Source organism: Thermobia domestica, chromosome 5 (genome assembly GCF_964235325.1).
Source record: "Thermobia domestica chromosome 5, izTheDome1.hap1.1, whole genome shotgun sequence".
Taxonomy (NCBI): Eukaryota; Metazoa; Arthropoda; class Insecta; order Zygentoma; family Lepismatidae; genus Thermobia; species Thermobia domestica.
The window spans coordinates 245,839,498-245,864,716 of record NC_137458.1 but is presented as its reverse complement, the minus strand read 5'-3'; the positions used below and the strand labels follow the sequence as shown (position 1 = coordinate 245,864,716).

Sequence of the window (25,219 nt, the reverse complement as noted above, 5' to 3'; positions counted from 1 at the left end):
TTTGATGTTAATTGCCTACCCTCTCAGACATGAGTATTGTTGTCCATGCAGGAAAAAAATACTAGATCTGGGGAAAAAGTACCCGGTTTTACCCTATTTATGATTTTTACGATATTAATATCTTATTAGAAGGTTTCCGGTAGCTCCCTTTCTCCTGTGAGTGGATGAGTGACCCTCACATTCTTGAAAGAACTCCAACGTTAAATTTTTAGAGTCAAAATTCTATACAAACCGTGAAAATCACTTATACACTCCCAATTTTGACTTTACACCTCCAAACTAAAACTCCTGGCGGAATTACTGCTTAATTGTAGTATTTAAAACTCACTGTAAAACCACTAAAGTAACACAAGTATGAAAAACATAGAGGACATCGGAAGAAAACAAGAACTATCATAAAATGGTCTTATTGAGAAAATCGAGCTTCAATTGCTTAATTAGTAAGTATGAATCTCTATCCTAAATTGAGTTGGAAGTTACCGTAAGTGTAAAAGTTTGGCCACCAATGCAGATTCATTCTTTGGGTCATATACACAAACAATAGAAGGGGGCCAAACTGACGTTCCAGCAGATCGAGAGTTATGACGTCATCAACATGGCCGCCCGTCAAATCCAATAGAATTTTTAAACTCTTATAATTTCCTACAGAATAGAAGTAAAACCGTCGTTTTTGTCCCAAACTAAAGTAAATTAGCTGCAAATTATACACAATTAGTTGCAGTAGCTGTATATGGTGCCATGTTTAAGGTATTGAAGCAAACTTGAAAAAAAAAGTATTTTCTGACACTCGTTTTTAATTTTGAATTTGAATAACGCCGTAAATATCAAGAATTCTAAAACTATTGTAGCAACAAAAATATAGATCTGGTTATGATCTATAAAACGGTACCAATATATTGTCTGTATCATTTCATATAAGGTAGTTATGTGATTTTATATAAGACATGGTATGGTGGCTTCGTAGCTGTAATTTATAGGTATGCTATACTTTTATCATTAAATAAGAGTTAAAGATGCTTCACTACTGCAGATTTAGTCTTTAGGTCACCTAGTTAATAATATAGGGTGGAAGAAGTGACATACTAACAGACCGAAACTTATGACGTCATCAATATGGCCGCACGTAAATATTCTAGTTAAATATTTAGAACTGTATAACTTCCCACAGAATGAAGATAGAATCGTATTCTTTGCACCAAAGTAAAGCAGGTTAATTGTGTTTATACAAAATAAATTTGTAATGTCCAGAATCCCGTTATATACTGTTATCTATAAATTTTGAATACTATTTTCGGAGTTAAAAATTATATAAGAAATGCAAGTGTTGATAAAATTTAATTTTTACAAAATGAAGTTTCATAATATTTTAGTTAGCAATACTGTTTTGAATTGAATAATTTATATCTATAATCTCTGACAAACTAATTATGGAAACAATATTTTTCATTTTGGGAGAAACTAAGTTTAGTTTTACTAACCCGTTACAACTTTTCCGAAGAATTAAATGGTGGAATTACTTGGTCAGCCTATCATAAGAAATTAGTAACGAAAGTGGAGCCGAACATTAGTGGATTATTCCCTTTATTTAAAGAATCGCCTAGTCATTCACGAATGATCCATCACGCAATGAAGTTGTTTAAGAAAACCATACATCATTTAAATCCAGACAAGATACCAGCGATAACTGGGGATCAGCCAATTTATGATATAATGAAGAGACTTCAGTGGAGCTATGACTCTCTGAAATGTATTGTGATCATGCTTGGAGGCTTTGGTACAGAAAAACACAGTGCAAAGGCAATTGGATATATTTTGCACGGATCAGGAAGGGTTAAAGCTCTTGTCAAAGCTGGTTTAGCCTCTCAAGGAATCGCAGATGGAATTCTAAAAGCCGTACATATCATAAAGCCTAGATACGCACATCATATGCATATCATACGTAGCACTGCAGGCACTCCTCAATGAAGCTTTTTTTTTTAGAAGTATCACCACAAACTGAATTTAATACTTGGGTTAAGAACAACAGCATGCATCATATGTTTGCGTATTGGATTCTTGTTATGGAATTAGCAGCTCTCTTGTTGATCTTTGTACATGCTCATAGAGAGGGAAATTTTGAACTTTATGTTGCAGCCTTGGAACATCTCGGAGATGCCTTTTTTGCATGTAACCACTACCACTATGCCAGATGGGTTCCTATCCATGTTAATGACATGAAACAAGTACCAAAATCCGTCCTTAATGAGTTCAAGATTGGAAAGTTCACTGTCAATAGATCTAAGAAACATGGCTGAGGCCCAGAAATTTGGGCTGTTGCGCCAAGTAGTTAGTTAGTTAATGGATCAAGGCCATACTCAGCTAAACAAGATACTATAAGAAACAGGGGGAAGAATTGTCTAAACTCAAATCCAATTGCTCTTTTGAACTGGTCTACGTTTGCTCATAAAGTAAATAAGCAACTTAAGGACTTAAACATTTCTTCGGGGTATGAAGACAATGAACACAATGAGTGTGACTACTTTCATCATGATGAAATGACAAAAGGACAAAGAAGATTTTCTATGTCATGTGAAGAACATGATTGAAGCGATTCGGAAGAATAGAAATCAATTTCTCGAGTTCTATAATGAACTAGTGAATCTTCAAAGGGATATTAGTGAAGATAAAGAATCAGTGTCAATTCTTTTGGATAAAGATAAACAACAATATGAGAATTTCGTGAATGAAATCCTCATTAGAAGAAGTAAACCATTTTACACCCCAAAACAGAAAAATATTTTTTTGTGCTGTTCGAACCACCAAAGCATAAGAAAAGCAAGTGAGACTATTAGGAGCAAATATTTCTCTTTTGAGTCAAATGTACATAGCTACACAATCAAGAAAAAGTAATGAGGAAATCTTTGCTCATAAATTTCAAGAATACCTTCCTCCAAAACATTGACAAAATGTACCGTTCCAAGAAATCTGACGTTCTTGTGTGCCTCCAGAATGAGGTTCGAGCCAGTGAAGCAACCGATGTAATTTCAGCCGAGCCTTTAAATTATCATGCTATTATTTGGGATGGTGGAGGTTAATTCATCATACGGTTTGTTCTACAACATTTGAAGACTACTTTTATATGTGTTTCTTGAGGCAAATTAAAATTGAAATGAGGAAAATATTGGCATTGCATGTTGTCTGGGACACTTACTACGAAACTCCCATAAAGCAACACACCTGAAGATCGAGGTCATGGAATGAGACAGAAGATAGGCCTAAATGTGAGGATACCCAAAGATTGGTCACCGTTTCTGGGTCACTCACAAAACAAACAGGAATTATTTAAATATCTAAATGATGAATCTGTTTCAAACCTTAAAGATGTACAAAGTGATTTCTGCATAACTGCAGACGATACCGTTTACCATGTAGGGCCTAGAAATAAAGTGACAGAAAGATGCAACCATGAAGAAGCTGACACCATTGTTGTGTTACAGGTGCTGCACTCATTGAGAGAAGAAGCAAAGACAATTCTAGTGCGAATCATGGATTCCGATGTTGTCATTTTAATTTATCATTTTAACACAGCTGCAGAAGGCTGTCAACTGTTGATACTTTTCGGAACAGGAAATAAGAAAAGAATAATTGACGTAAAGAAGATCACAGTAGTCCTCGGATCACTTGGAAGTCGTGCTCTGCCACTATGGTATGCTCTCTCTGGATGCGACTCAACTTCTTCAATAGGAGAAAAGTGGAAAATTGTGGCATTTAAAGCATGGAGGAGGAGCCCTGAGTCCTAACTGAAGCATTGTTAAACATTATGGATAATTCTTTCACTATCCTTGATTTTGACGCATCCGAATTTAAATATATTGAACTGCTTTTTATTAATCCATATGGAAATCAGAAAAGACACCATCAACGATTTAAGCAAAACAATATTCTGCCAGAAAACCCAAAATCCAGAAAAAATGGCTAATACACAGAATGTTCTTCTATGTCATTTGGGTTTCTGCAAACATGGCCGAAATTGCACTTCAAGAACCTTGCAAATATGGGTGGAAGAAAAAAGCAAATAGACTTCTACCAATATGGATCAACATTCTCATTGCTGCTAATACCTGTCAGAAGATAGTCAAGTGGAGATGTAAGAAAAAGTATTCAAAATCATGCGGCTGCACGAATATGGATGGGTAAAACAAAGAAACTACTCAAATTAGGGAGCATTGGAGAGCTTTTAATAAAATTTCATTGTTTGCTGAATGTCAGTCGCGGAGTAATTTCCTATAGAGATCTCCTAAATGACATCGAAGAAAAGATCAAATTAGTTAAGTGATTAAGTCAGGTGAACTGTTTCTCACTCAGTTTGTGTTCTAACGATCTGTCTACCTACGGTTTTGGAATTTTGAAGGATAGGTATTGTCAACTTAAATTGCTCTTCCACATTTCCAGTCTTCGATGATTTAAGTGCCTGTACTACGGGGCCACTAGTACGTCCTGCAATGTAACATGTACTGTGTGTACCAATTCTTTTAAGGAAAGTCGTGGTGTGGAGCCCTGTACAGCAACAAAATCCTATTGTAGTAACTATGAAGGTGATTGTTCCTCTTGTTATGGGAATCATTCTACCTTTCAAGGAGAGAAACGTATCCGAGAACGAGGTATTGAAAAGATTTCCGCCACTGTTGAAAACGTCTTGTCAATGGCTCCCCGTTCCGTTCGCATCTGTGGTCATCACTTTTCGGAAATTTATTTCAACCCAGGCAACTGATGTTTCCACCCAAAGAGCGTTTACAGACTCCAAAGGCATACAGAACGAAAAATTACAACCACTTTATCGTTCACCAGAGAGTCTAAGAGTCATCGTGGTGATCCCAAGGTAACACCAGTTTATCATCATTCATATGAAACTAAGGTCGCATATTCGTCATCGTCTTAAGGACTCTGCCCTATCTAAAAGGAAAATGAAGTCTCTATCAGTTTGTAAACATTCAATTTCACTGAAATCTAAGATAGTGAAAGGTGAACTGGTGGATAATGATTGAACGAAAATTGGCTGAAGACGCAAGATTCACCTTATACGCAAGATTCACCTTCACGCAAGATTCACCTTAATCTTTCATAACATACCGTTCCTTCAGTGGAACATTAAGGACTTCAGAAGTCACTTCGAGGAGTTAAAGCAAGTCATTTCTGATTATTCAGTATCAATTAGGTCTGTATGCATGCAGGTAACATATCTTCAACCAGAGCAATATTTTCTTTTTTCTTACACGCTCTACATTAATGATAAGCACACTAATGGAAGAGGCACTGGCGATATCATCTTTAGTGTATCGGATGCTTTTCATTGTAGGTATATCAACCTGGTTTTTCATTTGCGAACATTTGCGCTGCGAGTTTTCTTTCCTCGTTCGATCACGATTTGCTAATTTTATATTCCTCGATCTGAAACCTTTTCGGTAGCCAATATTTAATAAACACATTTTATTGATTACATAAGATGCCTTCAAGTAGTTGGGGTTTATAATCAGAAGCACTAAAATGTTTGCAAATGTAAATGTCATTGGAACTCTTTTTAAAAGTCTAGTACTGCCAAAATTGGAATATGCGTCAGTGATCTGGGCAGCTAAATGTAAAACTCAAGAAAACCAAATACAAACAATACAAAAAAGATTTCTACAGTACTTATATTAGAAGAAAGAGGATAATCTGCACTTGTAAATAGAATATCTTACTCTAACTTGCTAAGTGAATTTAATTGTATTAATCTTTCTGATAGATGTATCATTGTTCAAGAAGTATGTCTACACAAAATAGTAACTGGCATATTTGATAATAGTGAATTTTTAGAACACATTAAATTTAATACCAGAGACAGGACGTTGAGAAGAAGAAATTTGTTGTGATATAAAAACATTAAAAATAAATACATACAATAATTCACCATCGGTCAGAATGTGTAAGCTGTATGTTAGCTCTGTGTAAGCCGTATGGCACAAAGTGTAGAAGAATTTGATCTTAATCTTGACCAGCAAGCGTATCTTCTTGCTTGCACGAATATGTGGGTGTGCCTATATATCTAAGCATACATGTGAAACCTACATACTTGTATGGTATGTACTTAAATATGTGTATCTGGAAATATTGAGAAGCATAGACCTAAATGTTGTTTATAGTGATATTTATTATCTAACTTTGTATATCTGACAATATTTCTTGGCATTTTTGTATTTTTATTTTCATTTTTTCTTTTTACTACTATCTTTTATTTTTATATTATCAATATAGCAATTGATTCTTTATGTAATAGATTGTAAGAGTTTTTTGTAAATCGAGAATTTTCCTCAGTTGAAGGTAAATAAAAAATATACTTATTATTTGCTTATTATTGACCCTATCCAACTCATTTGCAATAAAATCTGTAATGATGGGTGAGTTAGTGGATTTTAATCTATTTTTAAGAAGCAATGCTGGTATACTGATAGAACGGGTTTTACATGACACATTATTCTCTTGAACATTACTTGCTCAAACACATTAGCAAATGCTGATAAAATAGAAGTAGGCCTAAAATGTTGTATGTTGGTCGCATCGCTATATTGAGGATTCATTGAAGTTTGGAAGTTCGTTGAGATCGTAATACTGCAAATTATGACTGCGTCAAAATATCAAACAATACTTTCGACAAAGTAGATATTTACAAATATCTAGGATCAATGTTAACAGGCTAAAATAATACCCATGAAGAAATTAAATATCAACTACTGAAAGCAGGAAATTCATGTTATTATTCAGTTCAAAATCTTTTGCCATTTCGTTTTCTGTCGAGGAATTTGAAGCTTAAAATATATAAAACGATAATCATGCCTGTTGTGCTGTAAGGTTGCGAAACATGGTCGCTTACTCTGAGGGAAGAATGCAGATTGAAAGTATTTGATAATTAAATCCTGAGACGAATATTAGGATCAAAGAGGAATGGGAATGGGGTATGGCAAAAACTTTATAAGAAATAACTGCATAATTTAATCCGTTTACCAAACATTGTTAGGAACATCAAGCCTAGGAGGCTCAGGTGGGCAGGTTATGTAGCCAGAATGAAAGAAAGTAAAAACACTTTCAGTTTTAACTGGAAATCCAATCGAAAAACAACCATTCCGAGGACCTAGGCGCAGATGGGAAAACAATATTAAGATGGGTCTCGTAGAAATAGAAATACAAAGAAACTGAATCTAGTTGGCTGAGAACAGAAATTCAATGGAGAGCTTTTGTGAAAGCTTCATTGAACTTGTGGGTTCCATAGAACATAGAGTTAGTTACTGAAACTGAAAATATACTTATACAATATTAAGAACTGATGTGACAATAACAAAGAAAAGTTGAACGTGAACAAATGTAAAACTCTTTCCTTTACTCCTAAAGAAAACAGCATTAAACATAATTACCCTATTGAAGGAACTATTTTAGAGACATCTAAATTAATTAAAGATCCAAGAGTTCTATTTGATCCTAAATTAACTTTTATTTATCATATTGAGACAATTATTAATAATTTATACAGAAATCTTGGCTCTATTATGATAATAGGCAAAATGTTTCAAAATGATGTGCCTAATGAAATTCTACTTCTGTTGTGTGAAATCGCAATTAGAATATGGGACTCTGCCTTGGCCACCAAAAATAGTGAAGCACAATGATATGACTAAAAGGATACAATCAAAATTCTTGAAATTAATTACTTGTAGAAAAGCTAGTTTTTGTACCCAAAATATGAGTCATATTCAGAAATAGTTCATAAATTCAATGTGCATAGTATGCAACAGCGGAGAAACCACAGGGATCTTTTATTTTTACACAAATTGCTAAAAGGTAAGTTGACTGTCCCGATCTTACTTCGAAGGTCCAACTTCATGTCCTATTAGGTAAAACTCGAGTATGAAATAACAGTGCATTATACTGGTTAAAGGCAAGAACAAATATCTTCGCTAGGTCTCCTATATGAGTGATAAGTGCTTCCTACATTGCAATTGAAAAGATACCCGATATCGATGCTTTTGTAATATCCGAGATAGTAACGTATATAAGAATAGACTTAAAAATATGTGATAACTAGAGCGACCCACATTATGCTTTATTTTTTGTTTAATTATGCTTTATTTTTTTTAGCAAATTATGCTTTATTGTGCTTTATTGTTAATTTCAATCGTTGTTTTACATTAATCGTGTATAATGTATAATATTTACTATACATTAAATAATTTAAATATTTTGATTTATTTATTAATATTTTATGAAGCAATTTCTTTCAAATTAAATGAACTTTCAACTTAATGCACTGTAAAGAGATATGCTTTGCTCGAATCAGTTTTTTCTATCACTTGTGTGCACCTTAGAGGTGCATATATATACAGAAAGGGAAAGTATACAGAAAAGTGCACAAAAAGTACAGAAAGTGCTCAAGTTAGAGAGGTAGACATAACAATATAGTGTGGAGTTCTTGTGTACTATTCATTATTGACGGCAAGTTTTTTTTTTCTTTTTTTCTTTTCTCCACATCAAAGGATTACACCGAAAAATTTACAGAAATAAAAATAAGCTTTTCATTGTTGCATTGTTATGTTCTCAATGCTTTTGCATTGTAAATATTTTTTTTTTTAAATAAATATTAATATAGTATACGTTAAACTTGCAGTTAAATAGAATTTTCCAAGAATTATGCTATATATTTTAAATTATGCTTTATTTTCTAAACTTATGCTTTTAAAATTAGTTTCTTCTGGACCCTTAGACAACCACAACCATGTTCAAGGTACCAACTATAAGTCTAAATTGCTATTATGCTTTTTATGCTTTTGGGTTGCTCTAGTGATAACGAAAATGTATAACTGTATAATCTATATACCAGCGTTTCCCAACCGGTGTGCCGCGGCACACTGGTGTGCCGCGAATGGACCGCTGGTGTGCCGCGAGGAAATCGAAACAAAATTATTAATTCCATAGCAACCAAATTGTAAGACATAGGAAAAAATGTATATTTTTGTATTTCACATTATTATGAATTTCTACCATGGAAAAAATACTGTAATTGTAATATATTATTCTACATCTATTACTGTGTAGCAGACAGTATTTCGGCTCGTATACATTTCCACGGTTAGCTGCTATGTTACGTTTCAATTGAGAGTCATACTAATACCGAGAAATGGAAGTACGGTATGCGTCAAGTGAACGTTCGTAGAACACTCATTTGCACGTGAATGACAGAACAACACTTTGTTCAACAGCTGTGTTTTGACTAAGACGCTTCGCAAGCTGTGTGATTGCAATAATATGCACCGGTTTTGGTTAAAACAGCAAAGTTAAAAGTACAAGACATTTGTTTGTTCGTTCGTTATTAGTGATCTTCGTTTTTAGTGAAAGGTTGGATACAGTTTTCGAAAAAGAAAGCGCATTTTTAAAAATCTAAGTCCTATATTTCATTGCAATTATTTTCTACTTTAAAATTAGAATAAAAAAATAAGCATAATGAATTAGCATAGGGGAAAACCAGTGATCGAGCTTTCATCTCTGTGAGAAGATCAGTAGGGCCTAATCACAGAAAAAAAATTATCATAGTATTATATATTTGCAAATAATAATAATAATAATAATAATAAGAGTGTGCCGCGAGAATTCAAGTTACACCCGTAGTGTGCCGCAAGTTGAAAAAGGTTGGGAAACGCTGCTATATACACAGTGGCGTAGCGAGCATTACAAGATTGGGGGGGGGGGTGAAACTTGAAATTGCCAAGTCTTGATAACAAAATGCCAAGTCTTGATATATAAAAAAAAATGTCAGGTGTTTCGAAACTCTTAGTCTCACTTTTACCAACTCTGTGGAAAACTTTACAGCAACCTTATTTGCATATTTGTGCCACTCCATGCCCCATCTGAGATACGAATACGAACATCCCCGATTTCGAGTCCAATTTCACACCTCAACTCAGGATCATTATCATCACCCAATATGCATAACTATTAATTTGACAACTCATGGCTAGTTTAGGTAATCTCCGCCAGTCAATCCTCACGAGAAGCGCGCAGAGCTTTTTCTTCTGTTCTCCAGTCTCCTCCCACTTCGATCTCATGATTTCCCACTCTGATGAAAAGTATTAAATACCGGCAAGAAAAATACTAATTATAACCTCCCTTTTAGGCGCCCCTCCAACCATGCGCCCGGAGCACGTGCCTCGCTGGCTCTCCCATAGTTGCGGCTCTGTGAGCTACACAACTGACATACAATGATTACGTAATGCTTTGACTTATAAACACTATAAAGAAAAGAAGAATTGCAATTTTGTTTAACTTTCCGAAAGAAGCAACTACAGGTTTAAAAATAAGGCAGGAAAGGCTATGCATTTCTATGAAAATGAAGTGAAACACACACCGGTCTATGCTTTTATCCAGCAGACGTATTGTTTGCCCTCCCAAAATGTGACTTTTGGAATCATGTACTTAGGCTCACAGTGGAAGCGACACGATGACTTGACTTATCCAATGTAGCTTGCCCCCATCAAACAACCTCCTCCAGAAAACTACTGTGCCCCCCCTCAGTGCAATGAGGTGGAAAATCAGTGCCCGGGGCGAGAGAATACGACGGCGCCCCCGTACATATGAGTGACGTCGACCGACGAGCTGCGAAGCGCCACCATGGTTAGCGCGAAGCGCAAGAAAATTTTCAAAAATAAACTCTACTTTTCCTTGATTTTAAGCACTTTTTATTACTTTTTCCTTCAATTTTATATATGTGCACATATATTTTCCTACCATGAGTAACATTATAGGACCACTTCCTAAAGCAGAAAGAGGATTTAAGTACATATTAGTAATATCCCAAGTAATATTTTCTTTCTTTCTTTTTCTTTCGTTCTCTTCTTCTCTTTATTCCTGCTCAATTTTGCGCCCCCTTTACTTCTTCGTCCCGCCTCGCTCCCCCCCCCCCGTTACGCAAAACACTGGTGATACAATTCGCAAAACACACTTTTGTTCAGTTCTCCCTGCTCGAAAAGCCCTGTAAATAGAAAGTTTTACTGCAAAACAGAACTGAAATAAGTAGGAATGGGCACGCGTCGAGCTAAAACTCGACTCGACTCAAGTTTCGAGTCGAGTCAAAGCTAATTTTCTCGAGTTGAGTTCCGAGTCGAGTCACTGTTTTCAGGTCGAGTTTAGAGTCGAGTTGAATTAGATAAATGGCTCGCTCGCTCAGCTCGTTTAACTCGTTTTGAAATCATGGCCTGATTAGACTGAAAAGCGACAACCATGAGAAATGTAAGCAGTAATATGGAATATTTTTAGTGTTGCTCACGACAGGGGTGCTTCTCGTTTCGTACTTCTAGTGCATCTTGTCGGGAACTCTTATTGTGTCTCGTCTCGTCTCGATAGCGAGACGTCAATACATTTTTATAATGAGACAGCCTCAAATGTCGTAAGGACCAATATAAGTATGTACTTCTTACCACCAAGGCTGAGACCTGCACGGTCGAATTTTTTAGCCCAAGGAGAAGCCCAGCCTGGGTAATGATGTCAACTGGCTCGGCTCGGTTCCAATTAAACGAACGGCTCGAGCCGGCTTGATTGGGATGAGGCGTCGGCTCGGTTGGGACAAGCCACCGACTCGGCTCAATTGAGCCGATGACTCGAGCCTGCTCGGTTAGGATGAGCCACTGACTCGGCTCATATGACCCATCGGCTCGAGCCAGTTTTGTTGAAACTAGTCTATCGGCTCGGTTCGACTCAGCCCAACTGAGTCGATGGCTCGAACCGGCTCGGTAGTGAATGAGCTGTGAGACGAACCGCTCGAGCCATTGACAAGAGCTAAACCCGGGCCGAGCAGTTTTGAACATGTTTGGCCGGCGCCCTATTACTTTCAACAATTTTTGGCTTGAGCCCGAATACTTGCTCCTCCAGAACTCAAACCCAGAACCTTATGACCGATGTCCTTGCCTCCTAAAGACTTCCCGATGACCGAGATCGATAGTCAACTAATTTTCAGTATTCAGATACAAACCGCCTACCTTTCATGGTTATACATGGTTATAATAATAATAATAATAATAATAATAATAATAAGTTGTAGTAGTAGTAGTAGCATCATTGATAATTATATTTGTCTATGTAGGATACTTGAAGAGAGTATTTGGAACTACACAGAGGCTTTAGCTCGAATTAGCTCGACTTGACTCGAAACCCGATCTGAATTCGAGTCAAGTTGGAGGAAAATTTTCGAGCCGAGATCTCCAGTCGAGCTCAAAAATGTCTGTTTCGAGTCGAGTCGAGTTTCAAAGAAAATTCGCTCGAACTCGCTCGTGCCCATCCCTAGAAATAAGCTATTGTTGCCCTTTATATTAATATGATCACCTTTTGTTTCGAAGCGAAAGGTTTGTTTACACACAAAGCAGACAGAGTTACACAATGTATTCACTCTGGTATCAAAATCTACTTCCCTTTGACATTTTACTATTAGAAAAAAGCTCTTAAATTTGTCAAATTTTCAAACTATACATAGTAAAAACTTTATACTAACCAATCACTGCCTTGTTCTTGTTTTATTAATATCAATTCTTATTATTCTCTTATTAATCTCCACAATCTGCCTGTTGTCTTGTATATGATCTTGTATCAATTGCTTTTGCGATGCTCTACCTGCAACCGAAACGCTTCTTCTGTCTTTGCTTTAATTTTGCATGCCACCTCTATTCTACTTTTGTCAGTGGTACAATTTCCCGACTTTTCATTAAAGATTCTTGAAAATGTTTAGGAATATCAAATGAACAAAAGTGAATTGTGTGAATTTGCAACAAGTAAAGAAGCTTTAAACGAATATATCAATTTATTTCAAGATAGGAAACTACACAAAATTTATGCCAAGTCTATAAAAGAACTGATAATAATTTATAGCAACTGGGTAGCTAAGAAAATGTTAAACCAAATAAGTCAATTGAACAAAACGGCATTCTTCAAATTGCCAACTAGGTATTTTAATTTGCCAACTTGCCAAGACATTTGTAACATTGGGGGGGGGGGACGCTCCCCCCTTACACCCCCTTTAACGACGCCCCTGTATATACAAAATGCTAGGTTTATATGTTTGTCTCCAAAGAAAATGTATGTTTGTCTCCAATCCTTTCGACAATGAGATCTCGAAAATCACTAGAAACATTCCGTTTTCGCTGACGATTCCAAATGTTGTGTAGATTGTCCAGTTTTAATTGAATATTTATAAAACATGGTGGTTATTCCATTATTACATTTTTAAGGGTACACTGGAAGTTTTTTTACTAATTGTTTTATTTATGTGAAAAATAAACTACTACACATACTTAAAACTCATCTCGATATCAAAGTAAGAAACATGTTATTCTTCACCTGTATTACTATTCTTCATCTTTATTTGCATAGAGTTCGTAATTATTCTCTGTATGCTCATTTGTGTATAAAGAAAGCTTTCTAGTAAATTCTATTTGTTAAAAACAGTAATTTAGGGAATTTGATAATGCATTTTCACATTACTTATCTTCTCGAAAATTATATGATTGTCTCGTCTCGTGGCATCATTACTTAAGGTTGTGTCCAACATTCGGAATGTGATGGAATTTCCCTATATAATAACATGGCATATTTATTTCAAAAAATATTATGAAAACTATTTCTTTTATACATTTCAAAATTCGTCCAAATGTTTGTTAGTATTAGATAATATTGCATGTTCAATTTTTCTTCCTAGGGTAATATAAGAGCGCGCTAATTAAAAATTCATTTTCTTTCATTTAAAAGCTGTTTAAAATATGATCCAGCATTTTGCAACAGCGCAGAACAGCAGATAGGAGACTAACTAGGTAGGCTTGTTTCATTCTCTGCCCCCCGCTAGGTCACGTGCGTGAACTTCGGGTTCTCCCTGGAGTCAAAGAAATCGATGGAATGCAGATTGACAGCAGATAGGAGCAAAGTCTGTTTTCTCTTTCTTTATAGATCTTAAAGATTTCATTGATTCTACATAATCATCTCCGCGAAGTTATCTATAGAGGCATATTGAAGCTAAGGACGTACGAAAGTTTCAGAAAATCTGTCTATGTTAGTTTCAATTGAGGGATGTGTTTATCTTATAAAAGTAGTTTCGAACTGTATAGTGTAGAGTAAACTCGCTTGTTTGTCGCATCAACTGACAAAAAATCACATAGAGATCAAAGGAGGATTTACCCTGCTGTGATGGATAGCGAACTGGAAAATAGTAATATATATGTAAGAAATAAACGACCGTGTACTACTTCTCGATATATCTGATCGTTTTTGTTCTATGAAAATCAGTATTAAAACCGGAAGTAGTAGTCTCTCAAGGCTTTGAGAATTATAGAACATTTCTCAAGGTTATGATAAGTGGGAATTTTTGAAACCATTGTTAATGAGAAGGCGAGGATAAACTATCAATTTGCATTACTGACAAAGTATTAGTAGTAACAGTAAGTGACATAGATGCATAGAACTTCACGTCTGCACCTGAAAATATTGGAGATAAAGCGAGTATTAGAAGTACTTCTTCTTCTTCATCATCATCATCTTATTCAAGGATCTTATAAAATAGAGGATCTTACAACAAAATCTTGAAGCCATACGTCACAGTTTCACCACTCCTACTCTGCCTACTCCGTCCAATAGGATCGCAATGTTTTGAGCCAACAATCATGGCGGAAACGAAAGTAGCGAATCAGACGATGGCAGAAACGAGAGTAGCCAATCCGATGTGCCGATGCTCAGTTGTTTTTTGGCTTCATCGATTTAATAGGTTGAAGATACATATGGGCAGATCCTCTATTTATAATATCCTTGATCTTATTATTCTGCTACTTGAATCCAACATGAACATGTAAATGGAGAGGGTGCAGAAAAAACGGGGACAAAATACCCGTATTGTCCGTAGTAACAAGCTGGGGATTTGCTAGTGATATATAAGTGCACTGTATACTTCCGCTACTTTGTTAATTGGAATCCAAATTTTAGGCTTTGTGGAAGGATTCCAAAGATTTGTTGTTGACTTCGTTACTGGCCAGTGTGCAGCAGTAGTAAGAATGCTTGCCTGGTGGAAGCTCTGAAATTATTTCTTTCTTTCTTATAGAATAGGTCGTTGTTCTATGAACCAGGGGAGAAAATGGATCTGAAAAGGTAGGGAGACACATGACGTCACGCCGTCCCGCGTGCCTATTTTTGCCCATTGTAAAATTTTAGGAAGTGGGGGGACCTCATAGATATTTTTTGGAAGTGGTTGAACGACGTCCCCTCGAGTTCCCGCTCACTTTTAACCCTGCTATCAACTATTTACTACTGCTTTAGTCCAATTTAATAATTTATTGTGTTTTATCTTGAGTAGGATGCTCGGCCTCCTAAACCTAATCTTAAATTACGCCACTTACAGTGTTACCAATAAGCAGTGGCGTATTTACGATTTTGTTTCGGGGGGGGGGAGGTTTTGCCTGAAAATATGAAAATTCTGAAAGATATTTCATATACTTTACTATAGTAAGAATTCGAAAGGGGGGGTTAAGCCCGGAAGTCCCCTTCTAAATACGCCACTGCCAATAAGCAAGTTTACAGTTTCACTATTACATACTGTGTATTTCGTATGAAAAGAAAGCGTTATCTTGACTTGCACGGCATATATAAAAATCGAGGATGACAGAAAAAATCGATAAGCTAATCAATGTAGGTTGCATTACTTGGTAAAATATTTACAAACGAATAAAGTTACTTAATATTTGTATTGAAATATACTTCAAAGAAATCTGACATCTAAATTGCAGAATGCTATTATCATCAAGAGATAAAAATACCAACTGTTGATAATGTAAACTGTCAGCCTAATGAACAAAGAAATTGTGTGATTCATTATCATTTAAGTTGATAATAAAAAATGATGGAAGATTAGGTTTATGATCAACAGATATCGTTAATTAATTTGATAGTCTACGAAAGTATACTCTTAATAAATAAAACAAATGAAGCGATTGACGTCACTCCTACTTATTTTTACATTTGGACATAGTCTAGTAAACAATTTTTCCTTAGATTGAGAAGATTGATTAGGCAAATCGGTTTTTCTTGAAGTAGTAGTAGAGAATTTCCTTTAACATGGATATTATTGCATTTATTACATACAGTCTCTTTGATAAAGTTGATTTTTTAAGGAGTTTAGTTTGCCGAAAAAACTTTATATATTTATCATGTCTGTCGTTATGTTCATTCGTCCGAAAAAAAAAAAAAAAATCCTCAAGAACTACGAGATAAATCACATCAATTTTGACCAGGATGTAGAGACTCGAAAGTTAGAAATCGACCTCTTGAAAGAAAATGAAATGAAATTTTTCAGTTTTACTTCCCATGCAGAGCCAGCTCTACAATATGTGTAACATGTGCATTTGTACGAGCGGCAAATTTTAAGGGAAGGCAAAATCTATTATAACTGCATTATTTAAAATAAATATTTCTTATTGGAAACATTTAGTGATGATGATAGTGAAATTTACGGTCAATGTTCCGTTAAGGGTGTCCAGTAGTTTCTTCCACACAAAATTTGCAATTTCTCATCTTATTTCCATTGATTTTTCGTCTGATTACATAATACAATGTTATATTAGGTTTGGTTAGATTAGGTTAGGTTAGCTTTGGACCCCTTAACGGAACATGGACCAAATTTAGGGTTTACTAAATTGACCTTCTTTCGCAATACTACATTCCTAAATCATAATTAGGTCACGTTAGTTTAGAGTCATATGGGCAGTGCTAAAGCAAATGATCAAACAAATCCTAGCATAAATCGCTTGATTATTATCAAATACAAGAACTCAATTCTCGAACAGTAGCAAACACCTGTTGCATTTAGTTAATTATCACAGTTTTGCATGAAAACTAGTCTTGTCTTTGTCACAAACAAGTATCTTATCGTTGAAGGTGGAAACAAGTTTTTTTTTTAAATTTAACAGATGTAGAAGGAAATTCAAGAAATAAAGATAAAAGAGCTAGTTGCACTGGAATTGCAAACAAATATATTGAGATTGAAGCTCGATATTGAATTCTATAAAAAGGGTTACCATCCTTCAGGTGTGTTTACTTTATCTTTCACTAACATAATAGATTATTATTTAAAGAAAACAACAAACACAACGATATTGTATTTTTAGTGTTTAGGCTTTTCTGAGTGCGAGTACACTTTCTCTCCCCTTTGTTGTTCATGATAGGGTAGCACACTTAAATCGCGGACTTTAAGATTTGTTCTTTCTGGAGAAAGGGGCCGCAAATGATGCAATTGCACGTGGAGGCAAATTGCCTAGGGCCGGCCCTGTCCCCATGGTTACGATAGGTAGTAGCTTGAAGGAAACGCTTATGATGAGAATGAATAAAATGATGGAATGACAAAAAGTGGGAGTAAATGAGAAAACTCCGGAGAAGACCCCCATACAGTATTTGTTTACTACAAAGTTCACTTGGAATCGAACCAGGGGCCCCATCTACTATAGAGGTTGAAAGGAATAGTGAAGCTTGATCTATATAGATCCACTAATTTCAGAAACTCAATAGAACATGAGAGTGTGTCCCGGTTGTCAACTCCCATCCATGAAATTTTGCCGGTATCTTCTGTCGCGCTATACGGAGAACATCTCCTAAGGGTACAGTGTTGTCACATAGCAGAAAATTTTCGTTTTGTTGTTTTCATTCTTTTATATTTTTGATATTGTTATTACCGTTAATTCGAATAATTGTTACTGTTCCTCTTTCATACTTATTTAAGTGCTGTTTTTTGTTGTTTGTTCGCCACGTCTTCTAAGTTTGATAAGGTTGTTAGTTCACTTCTGTTGTTTTACATTTCCTGAAGTGTGCGTTCGAAAGGCAGCTCCACGAATCTTACCCAATCTCTTCCGATGCATCACAAATAAGGCACGCAGCCCTATGATTGGTGCAGTAGAGCTCAGGATTTACGTGTCGTCGCGATCACTAGAGAGGTGAACGCTCTATCGCTGAGCCACTGTGGGCCATTCGGTGATGTTGGTAACATTCAAACCGGAAGTGCTGATAACTAACCATTTCCGGCTTTAACGTCGATCACTATAGAGCAGAAAACGGTAATCAGATAGCCAGAACCGGTTTCATGTACATCTACTATAACTTTCGGTTTCAATATTGATCTACATATAGCAAGAACGTTAACAAGTGTTTCTCTTGGAATCGATTTAGCGTTGTAGGAATATATATTATTCTCTCTGTTAACCCTCTGTTCAAACCGGAAGATACAAAATTAAACTATTTCTGGAACGTTGATTAGTATAGAATGAAAACGATAATAGATAGCGAGAAGCCGTTTTCCGCAATCAATTAAGCATTCCAGGTATATACTTCATTTCTACTGTAATCTCTGTACTAAAACCCGAAAGTTGTATTACTATACTAGCATTACTGTTTCAATATTGACAGAGAAAATATCACACAATACAAACCAAATTCTTACATGCAATATATATGTGGCACTGTTACTTGTTTTAATTATAAATAGTTCATATTCGCCCCAAATACAATTTTCTTCACAATAGAATAGCTTAACATGTAACCATTAATAGCTCCAAGGAAGTGCACAGTAATAGAGCTTCGACCTCTAAAGCGTAGGGTCTCTGGTTCAACAATATGCCATGAGCTTACAATTGACAATATCGTGTCAATAGGTTTTATGGTTGCTCTCCCGTTTCCTCCCGCTACTTATTTTATACTAATTTAATTTCATTATTAATATATCTCCTTTAGCATGTGGGACGTAAAGGTTAAAAAAAACTTTTTTTTACCCCTCAAAGAATTCCACAAGGTTCAGCATTGTCTCCGCTACTGCACATCTTATATGCAAGTGACATTGTAGCTAAACCAATTAAAATACTAACATTTATTTTGCTGTTGACACTGTTCTCCTAGCCTTGATACATCAATACCATCAACAAACACAAATCTACATCGTACAATTGAAGTATTTTCTACGTAGCGCAGTCGTTGAAAAGTTAATATCTATTGCTCGAAAACCAGGCGCAAACTCAGAATTTTTTGTTGGAGAGCTTCAAAGTTGGGAGGTGGGTACAGTATTACAAGATACCCCTTGTAGTATTGAGATGGTGTTATTCTATACCCGGGAAAACGATAAGTAATTTTTAAGTACTTCCACTTATATTCTCAGGGGGAGTGGAATGGTAGAACTAATTCGTTTTTATAATAAAAGAAAGGGTACAGATGTAACGTAAAATCAAATCTTTGGACTCCACCAATCAACTTTGTAAGAAATTGGTACAATAAAACTATACCTGCTTTAGTCATTTACTTTACTCTGTTCAAGTAAATATAGTTTTATTAAGCAAGTGGGCAAATGTCTGTCGAGTTAGTAAGATATTGGACGGGGTAAAGATAGGAGCGTAAATATAGGGCCCGCAATGCGAGGGAAACGTTACAAATCGTAAAAAATAAATTGAGTTGAAAGAAAAAAGTGAAATGAAATCTTTAAGTTTTACGTCCCACGGATATGCCGGCTAGGCTAAAGGAGACGGTGATTATGAGAAAAGAATAAAATGGTGGAATTAAGAAAGTGGGAAGAAACGCGAGAACCCCGAGAAAACCCACGCACACGGTGTTCTAAATTGAGTTGAATACGTTTTTAATAAATTAGTAGAAGATGCCAGCACTACCTCTACATACTAAAATTAAATATTATTAATATTGTTAATGTTTAGTAACATATTAAACATTGTTAATATTATTGACATCATAGATTAGTTGGTTAAGCAGTCCTGCTTCAGAGCACGTATGAGTGCAGAAATTAAAAGAAAGAACTTTGTATGTTTCTGTTGGAAACACCTGCTAAGCAAATAGTATGTCTGAATTATGTATTTCCCTTCTGCTGTATTTAATTTTACCAGGAGCAAATGCAGAGAGGTCTTTTTCAAAGCTTAAATTACTCAACACATTTTAAAGGAATACCATGACAGTATGAGTAAAGTATGCTAACATTACTAAATATTGAAAATCAAGCGTTGCAAACTGAACCTGGGTGATATGGTGATCAGATTTCTAACCGTAAAACAATGGTGATTTGGAAAATGTTGAACGTGTCAAAGCCCTACTAGGTTGGCGAATTTTTTACTTGTAGACGAAAGATCAGGTTTTTAAAGTGAAACAAGAATTAGGAATGATAAAAAAAAAAAAAAAAAAGATCAAAAGATTGCGATCTTGGCCAATAATTAGTTTTTGGATCAGGAGTTACAAAATTTTTGAATGGCCCCTAAGTCGAGTTTTCGTATTTTTTACGGAGTAAACACAACATACTCAGTTAAGTTGGCTATGCTATATGCTCCAGATATAAGTATCCTCTTCTAGGGGGGAGGGTGATTGTCCCCTGGATCCGCCCCTGATCTATAGTGTTGAATTGTACAAGCTATTGTAGCGTCAGTAAGCCCTCCTTGAAAGCTGCAATAATCGGTCAGTGCTTCGTTTTTCTTTTTAATAGAAACATGGAGAAGGGGCCCCACTTTGGTTACGCCACTGGGTATGGACTGAGTGAACCCTCCGTGAGTGCGCTCTTGAAACAGACAAAATAAAAGTTATAAAAATAGTACAAAGTTTGGGGACGTCTTGATCTGGTGGACCCCCTATCTAAAATACAAGCGCTAGTGATTCAACGATCTCGTGCACGAAGTAACTCATAATTCACAGTATTAACGACTTCATAATTCAGCTGCGTCAAGCACTAATGCTAAGTACATAGTAGTTATCTTTGGCTCCAATATAAACTAGAAATACCACTTCTGCAATATTTGAGGCAAACAACCAACATACCGAACTTCGTCAGGTGTTTATGTAGAACCTCTTGGGATGAAAAACGAAATACATTCCGAGAAGCGTATGAAATTTTTTCAACGACCTTGCATGACCACAAACACACGCCATGGATTAATGCTGGTATCGTATTTATAAATCTATACGAAGATGTCAAAACATGTTATTCATATTTGTACTACAAGTAAGCAAATTAAACTTTGTGAACTAAACTTAAAATACTTTCAGTTCTCTGATGAAATCAAAATATATAGTGGTAAATAGTGAACTTTTAATTAAGCAATTATCAACTTTTCCAACATATACTGTAGTTCTCAGTGAGACGAAAAATCAAAAATGGGCAAAAAGTGATATATCATATTTTGCCATCCACGCAGGAGTAAAAGTGCGGGGGGACGCGGGGGATCGCCGTCAATAAGTACGCCAGAAATTTTTACTTGGGGGGGGGGTGTTCAAAATAAAAGGGGGTGCTCTCAGAATAGTGATATACATTTTTAAACAAACTCAAAGAGAACAGTATATTTTGTTACGCAACTATTGCAATACTATTATTATTATTATTATTATTATTATTATTATTATTATTATTATTATTATTATTATTATTATTATTATTATTATTATTATTAGACCTATTAATAATAATAATATCAGCTCTTCGCAGTGGTAGGTTCAATAAAGTAAGTTCACACATTTGAGCATTTATTATTATTATTAAACTAAGTAATACAGTGAAACCTTTCACCCGGACATCGGTGGAACAGATTATTTGTCCGTAAATGAGAGATGCCCCTAATAGGAAGGGTTTTCTCTCATAACACCACATCATACATATTTATGGCATGGAAGAATAAGAAAGTTTGTCCTATTATGAAGGTGTTCACTATTGAGAGATGCCCGTTAAGAGAGGTTTCACTGTATTAGGAATTAACCACCACTATTTTACCCAGTAGTTACATATGAATTGATTACATACGAATTATTGTAATCATTTTGAAAAATTCTGCCATTATTTCAATTTATTCAACCCCAGCAAGTTTTAGTGGGTGATTTTTTTTTTCAAAATATTAATTGGGAAAAAATTCTCTCGTCCCATGCTGAAATCACATTCGTTTAGTAATTAATACTGTACATAGTACGAATTTCATTATTTTAATATTCTAACCTTGTTGTTAACGTTAATTGTTGTAATATTTGATCTCAACCTCCGTTCCTGCCCCTTCTTGGCTACGTTATTGACTCTGAATATCTCTCATAAGAAAATTATTTATTGATTTAGTTGTTTTTCAGAAATCCAGTTTTTCAATTTACAAGTTTTTGTATCATCTGTTTTGTCTTTTTTAATGTACCCTAATTTTAATAATCCCAGAACTAATAGTGGTCTGGTCTCTTGTAAATACTTGAAAAGTGACCAAAAATGGCCAAAAGCACACGAAAAAGTGAGCAAAAAGTGACCAAAATCTCATCATGCTTCTCTTTTCCTTTGTCAATTTCTGCATCGCATCTCTCTTTGTTTGTTGTTTTGTTTCATCTTTTCTTCTTTACTTCTTTTTGAACTTCCTCCTTTCTTAGGTTTTCTAAGCATGCTTTGTAGTTACGGTAAACTGACTTAGCAGATGTAAAAAGCTTCTAAGTAAGTGGAACCAGCTCTGGACTATTTCCGAATTTCTTCATCACAGATATTGTATTTAACTTCGCATTAAGAGTTCTCAAAAACGTGAAATATTCAAATTCATCAGCTACTCTTAAGAACACACAAGAAGCATAACACAAGACGAACATGATGAACCTCACAAACGCACACACACAACCTTGAACGGAGCGTTAACTATTACGAGAGAAAACTAAAAGATTATTATGATAGAAGAAAGAGTAGACACAGAAGGGTTCTTAACCCCACCTTGAGAAATTAAGCATCCACCAACCGTCCACTGCGCTTTAGAAAGAATAAAAGCTAAAGTGAGAATAAAGCTGACTGTTTCACATGTGACAGAAACTACTGAAGCTTTCAGAAGAGTAATGAGTAACAAGTTTCAGCCTTTTTCCATTTGTTTTTATACTTTTCTTAGAAAACTGCCAATGCAAAACATAAATCACACGAAAAAATCACTTTAACTCTCAAAAAAGTAACTTTTAGTGACAAATTTGAAAAAAAAAAGTTACTTTTAGTGACCAACTTGAAAAAAAAGTAAATTTTAGTTAAAGAAGTGACTCGCTATGAGCCCTGTTCCGCTCAATGAATTTACATGATTAAAAATATACTTTACAAAAAATTAAGCTAGCGCCAAATGCGTTCCCGCATAACACTAGACTCAGTTTAAAAAATATATAATTCTTACTTCGATTAATCTCTTCATTTCTAGAAACGTTTTTACTACACCCTTCTAACGTCCGTCCGTTGCAACACCACTTGCAGAGCAGGCTCGAAACCAGCCACAGAGCTTTGGGGGCCATGAATATGTTAGGAGGGGCCAAGACATTAAAAATTCTCTTACAAATATCTAAATTGTGCATTTTGTATTGAAGTCTGGAGAGGACATGAAAAATTTAGGGAGAGCCAGGCCCTCCCTAGCCACCCCCCTGATTGCGAGCCTGTTGCAGAGTAGCACTTACCAAGTGAATCTGGTACCGGTACTATATTGTCACATTTTTCTTTATTGAGGAGGAGGTAGGTGAATGACCGCTCAAGACGTTGCCAATTTCAGTCATCTGCATTTGTCCATCAATCTCTTTTGTCGGAAACGACCGCGGAGCCCAGGAGGGTAGGTATGAGCAGGTCTGTTTCGTCAATTGTTTTGATGGAAATACATCCCGAAACAATGAGGTCGTGTGGTTCTCGAAGCCGTACATGAGAACGAGGTCGCTTCAAATTTTGAAGCGAAATAAATAAATAAGAATATTGCCTTCTTTCGTAAAATCTAAACATTTTTAAACTTGATAAAATAAATAACCTATATGATACTAATTGATACAATTGGATTTGGGGAAGTATTCCTTTTCCATCCAGGGGTGTGTGTAAAGAAATTTGGAGGGGTGTTAGGGGGTGTTGGGGGGTGTAGATTACTCCCTGATCGCCATCCCTTCACCTCGAAAAAATATCGGGGTGAAGGAAAAAAACAACAACGATATCACGAAGTTGCGTGTGTGCTATATGGCTAAACATACAATTTCGTTGTTTGTAAAATACAATTATTATTATTATTATTATTATTATTATTATTATTATTATTATTATTATTATTATTATTATTATTATTATTATTATTATTATTATTATTATTATTGATAGAATATTATTATTAGCAAATTCCCTCACAAGTTACTGCGGGCAATATTTTCCGTTTTCCTTCTGTACCTTCCATGTAGAATTTGTCTGAACTCGAAATTTCACACGAAATTCGAAAACTTTTCTATTATATTCTATTCAAGCAATTAAAAAACACTGAAATAGGAGTTTAATTATCTATCTATTAAAATGCTACAAAAGCTATAAAAACACCTAAACTCCAACCTCTAACTTTGGATTTCAAACCTTTGATTTACGATTATTTGTGATTTCACGTTTAACAAAGAAAAATATTTTAAATAAATTATTGTGTACTTTAAATAAATTATTTAAATACATCTTTTTTTAAAATAAAGTTTATGTTTGAAAACTATTGTTTAAAGCCTTTGTATCTTAATAAGCCTTCTCCAAACTCAATGCAAATTATTTGTGCTGCCATCTTTGGAGTTCTTCTAAACTATATGTTTCAGGACGTTTATATGTTTGTAACCAATCCTTTCGACAATGAGGTCTCGGAAACCACAGGCTCTAGAAAGATGACGTTTTTACTGATCGATTGGAAATTTTACATAGATAGTCCAGTTCTAATTGAATATTTAAAAAAAAATGGCCATTATTCATGTACGGCTTTATTACATTTTTACGGGTACACTGGAAGTGTTGAAAATAAAAAAAAGCATCATATCTTACGCATTATACATTCCAACAACACATAATTGTATATAGGGGTTGTATATGTCTCAAGTGTTTGTTTCATGGCCAAATAATAATGAAAAAGGAAGTATAATCATTTCTCCAGTGTAAGATGAATCTTTATTTTTGGAGTATAATGCCCAATGAACACCATATATAACTGATACTTATATGTAATGCAGGGTGCAAAATTTCTTGTCGCCAGGTCGCCATCGGCGACCAGAAATTTAGACCTGGCGACCAGTGTTTAGTAGGAATGGTTTCCGCCTAAACCCACAGGGTATCGCAGTTTCTGTTCCGCACGAAAATGATTGTCACTGAGAGAGAGAAAACGCAGAATCTGAAGTCTTCACAACGTTGTAATTTGCCCCTCCT

At 35.3% G+C, this 25,219-nt stretch overlaps 1 protein-coding gene across 2 annotated transcripts in view; it reads right to left on the bottom strand.

Annotated features, from left to right (window-relative positions):
* Positions 1-25,219, bottom strand: part of LOC145686513 (protein dachsous-like) — a 147,329-nt gene that overhangs the window by 119,529 nt on the left and 2,581 nt on the right. The window lies entirely within an intron of this gene.